Consider the following 5,049-nt stretch of genomic DNA (forward strand, 5'->3'; position numbering starts at 1 on the left):
ACCTCTTCAGGTGGCATAAACGCTCAAGTGCTTGGATACTTATCTAAACATTGTACAAAGTTTGTTTTTTATTTGAGGGGTATGAAGACCCTTCTGAAGCAACAACCAAAACCCCTGTCAGGGCGAACCATAAAAGTCACTAAGTTAACCTGTGCTTCACACTCTGATAGCTAGGCACAGAAGCAGGCAGGCCTAACTTAGAAGCAATGTCTAAAGTACTTATGCAGCACACAACCACAACCAGTAATAAAGTGAAAATACAACACAAGAAAAATCCCAAACCAATTTAGAACTAGTTAATTTTAATAAATATAATGATCCCAAAACATCCCAATTCCAGTCCGTAGAACAAGAGATATGCAGTTTCAAAGTTTTAGGCTAGTATAGTGCCTCCACCCCTTGGTGACTATCCTGCCATGGGATAGGCGACATTAAGCACTGGTGTCCTCGTGTACCTGACGTATAGGAGGGGGGAACAACATGTACGACTACCTGCCCTTTCCCGAGAAGTGGGAATGCCAAAACAATCATTCCTCAATCATTGTAGCCAAATTATGCTATGACCCCATGTTCCCCCCAGCTTTGTGCACCGCAACCCACTAGTTAAATGGCAACTTCTGCAAATGCCTGGCTCCCCGGCTATAGGGCGGGTGTTTTGTCTCCCCTGAGCAACCGGTAGCATGCCCTTGTATACAGAGTGCACCTACTCTGCTGCATCGACCAGACATTTGCGCAGGCAATTCTGTTGTTGAAATGTGTCGAACAACTGAATGGTGTCCCTCTGGTTTGTGTGACTGTATGTCTGTTGTGCATCCCCCCATGTGTGCCCTGCCATGATTTGTGTGTCAAGCCACAAACGCTGTCCGACTACTCTGCTCCCTATCCGTGCTACTTTATCAGATCAAGAAGTGTCATCAAATTAAATATGTGCCTTCGATGGATGGGGGCTTCAAATAATGCCTGCTCTCTTGAGGAAGAATGATGCACAGATGAGCTGATGGCCATTGTCCAGATGTATCCACCAAATACATAAACCTGTAAGCTAGTACTACTGGCTTCGGTGCCTCTGGTTACTTGCCTAAAACCACGAAGGCCCCCATATAGCATTATTGCCTGGCATCTCGGGTGAACTTTGCCCAGAGCTGAATGGTCTTAGTGGGGTTAGACTGGAGGAGGTATGTGTGGCTAATGCATGCCCAAAATCTGTGCAAATTGATGATGTATCACCATAGTACCAACGGGCCTGAGTATAGAAACTGGCGATGCTGTGATACAACTTATGTAAATGTCTCAGCGTGGGCCAGAATGTAGGAGCTTTATGTGTGGCTCGTGCAGGCCCAACTAATCTGCAGGGCTACTCAGCTCGCTCAGGCAATGTGCTGCATATTGCCTGGTATTTAGCCGCTAGGTCAAATAAGCCACAATTATAGCTTTCTTGCATAGCCAACCAAGAGCTAGCCGCCCCCATCCACGGCTGCCAAGGTTTCAACTGCTATATGTGACATTTCCATCATTCCAGTGCACTATGAGTGACATATAAAAGACTATGAATGACACTTTCTCGCTAGCAATCAAACCATGAAGATGAGGGAGACATACCGATATCAGTAATTACGCCTGTTTGACCAACAAGAAACTCTAAGACGACCAAGGTTTAAGGCTGCTATTGAGAGATATTCCAGAGCTTGGAGTGTGCATGTGTGAGACAGTAACATATATACAATACTTTGGGAGTCAAAGTGCCTGGTAAGGTATGAGACTGACGTGGCCCAGATGGAGCAGAGTATCACAAATATACACAGTCAGTCTGAACAGCCTGGCACTGTAAGTACTGGAGATGGGCGCCTGCAAACTACAAGCCTTGCGTGATGTACACACCTTGCGCTGAGGGGGGAACCGGCTTGTGCCGGTTTCGCCTCATACTGAGCACGCCACTCGTTGACCCATGGTGCCATCATCAAGATGCACCCCAAAGGCCACCCAAATAGCAGCTGCACCTAGAGAGAGCACTGCCCTCCCCTACCCGGGGACGGGAGGCCCGAATCTGCCCTTCTCTAGCACAGGACACCAACCAGGCGAACAGCCCTAATATGGCTTTGGTGTAGTAGTATGCTGAAAATGCAACGATTCTGGACAGGTGGCACATGTGATTGCGGAGAACACAGTCCCTTATCAAATTGGCACCAACCAAGTACAAGTCTCGTATTATTCTTCTCAACCTGTGAGAGCGAAACTAACACCAATGGTCGCACTTCCGACCCCATCATTCAGATTCCCGAGCCCAGTATGCCCCCCTGCAAAACTTCACCATGCGCCGCTTGGGCCATGTGTTCCACCCTTACGACATCACTAAAAGGTTTTTTTAGTTGGCAGACTCACCTATTATTTTCATTACTATTAGTGAGCTGCTGCTGTGTTACCCTATTGCAAACATGTCACCATCCCTGAATATTGTATAGAAACACATTTAGAAATTGGAAGAGTTTGCCCGTGCACTGTAGTACTTTTCCCAAAGTGGGCAAGAAAGAGCTGGACTGTCTCAAATTCAGAGCTGATCCAAACAGGGGCCCTCAAATGAGTTTCTACCAAGGGCAACTGCTAATACTACCGCATGTGCTGTTGTGCACAAGTGTGCATTCCTGACCTGGTTTGGGAATGATATGAAGTGTGCCACCACCGCACCCTTTCGCTGAGTGACAACCTACGCAGTTCACCCTGCAACTGACCCTGTTGCTTAATACCGCCCCTTGATGCCCTTGCCTGCCAGTCACAGCCCTGCCAACATAATGCCCCCGCAGCATGTTGGAGAGGAGAGACCCACGTACCAGTTTGTGATTCCATCATACCTTTACTGAGGCTCCAGTTCATGTAAAGTGTGTGTCACTGTCCTGGCAAGGTATACCCAGTAACCCGTCCCAATCTGTAAATGTGGTAACTATGGGCATTTGCATCATCCGCTGTATTTCATTTCTGGAGTGTTGTGGACCTCAGTATTGCTGAACATCCTACCAGTGAACTGAGACCTAATGGCATCTGTATCCTACATGAGGTCTAGCGACATTGCCGTCTGCTAAATCGACTCGCATGAGAGCACTCCCACGTGTGAAGAACACAAGGAAGCGAGTTGAAATGCAAAAGGGCCTGTGATCACCCAGTTGGGTCAAGTGGGAAGCCTGGACTGACCTCCAGTTTACGTCTGCGCAGGCCCCGCCCCAGACGGCCAAAACCCCATCACGTCCTCCAAGGGACCAGTGTGCTCACCCACTGATACCATGTCCACGGGGCACCTTCTGTCCCCCCTTGTAGTTTGGCCGATATACTTGTCACAGTGCAATACACAGATTGCACAATGCACCCTGCCCCCTACTGAAAATAATTGGAAATAAATGAGACATGTGACCACTGCACAAGATGGCGCTGTTTGTATAATGAGGGGGAGGGGTGGGCTCGAAAAAACGGAGTCATCGCACTTACCCACGGGTACTGTCAATGGCACTTGACGAGTGCCCTGGTACTTTTGTTAAAGAAAATGAATGCCTTGCATTACTGGATTATTTATTATTTATTTATTTATTTTTAACTTAAGATGCCCCAGTCCTGCTGGTCCTATTACCAGGAAACGTGCCTTGCTTTGCAGGCCGAGACACCTCATGTGTGCTTGCACACCGTGACCACACATGAGTGATGCACCCGGTGTCCCCTCTTGTGTCGTTGCAACCATAAAACCTCGTGTAAACCTGCCCCTGGTGGCACCCCCTGAGTACCTGCACCCGGGTCCCCCTGTGCTTGAGGGAGCTATTCTGTGCCTAGGTGATGTGCCTCCAGACTGGTATTTTGCTGTTTCTGTCATTGCATGCGGATATATGATCCAGCAAGAACATCATACCCGATACGTCAGGGTTGCTGGCTTTGTCAATGGTTGTTAGTTGCATAAGATAAATAAGCAGCAACTGAGCTTGTAAATAATATTGCAAACTTTCACTTGAGCGCGCTGACAGACAATATTGCTTATGATGCAGCAAGTACATCATACCTGCCATGATCATTGTTTTTACCAGTTTACATTGAAAGCTGCATTGCTGCATTTGCCTTTGGCTACTGGGGGGAAGCACCGACTTCCCGATTAAAATTGTTGACTGCTATTGCTGCTGAACATTCGTATAAACGCTTGTAACTGCTCGCGTAATTTGTAACTGCTGATAACTGTCAGTCATTCAACTGTGGATGGCACTGGCAGGGAAAGGGATCAAACATTGAAGATACGTGCCGAAGTAAAGGATTGCAAGAAGTGACATTTCCATAATTTCTGTGTAACAAGTGTTAATACACCGATTTGAGAGACACTTATACGTGAGCATAGTGAAGTAAAGGAGATTAAAGCATGCAGCGATCAGACGATGCCCCAGTTAGAGAACCAAACCCTTCAAGCGATCGTACCACAGCTGAAAAGCACCATAAACGGGAGGGCCCTTGGTGCTGTACGTTTGCAGTTTTTTTTTTCTTTTTTGTTGCTCCTAAAATCTGCCCTGTGTAAATTAAGAAAACTAAGGGGGAACCCCCGAAAATTGGCACTGCTTGTCTAAACATGGTTAAGATGCAACACCGGGAATAGCACACTTAACATTGGGAGGATGCCTACAGCACCTGGATTCCCAGTTGGCCTCCCATCCAAATACTAAACAGGCCCGACCCTGCTTCGCTTCCGAGATCGGCCGAGATCGGGAGCTTTCTGGGTGAAATGTCCGTAATCAAGAGACTGAGTGACGCTTTCTCCCGGGCAAAGTTCAACCAAGGAAGACTCGGGACGAAATATCTGAAATGACAAGCATGTTAGCAACAAGACCAGGCGCTCCACACCCCCCACTGCCGTGCCTTGTACCTCCACCCCGGGAGGCATGGCGACCGTGGGAAGCCGAGGTAAGCGCCGCACCACAGCCCACAACAATGCGGATCTCTCGGCGCCCAGCATCCCTACTGTAAAGATTACTTATAAAAGACTCCACCGAGCAGCGAGCGGGCCACGTGGCGTTGTATAGCGCGAACTCGACC

The 5,049-nt window shown here is 48.0% G+C and overlaps 1 pseudogene; it reads right to left on the reverse strand.

The window, feature by feature from the left end:
• Positions 1-4,632: 4,632 nt before the first annotated feature.
• Positions 4,633-4,750, reverse strand: LOC146810310 (5S ribosomal RNA; annotated as a pseudogene).
• Positions 4,751-5,049: the final 299 nt, after the last annotated feature.

The sequence above is a fragment of the Triturus cristatus genome, chromosome 7 (assembly GCF_964204655.1).
Source record: "Triturus cristatus chromosome 7, aTriCri1.1, whole genome shotgun sequence".
NCBI lineage: Eukaryota > Metazoa > Chordata > Amphibia > Caudata > Salamandridae > Triturus > Triturus cristatus.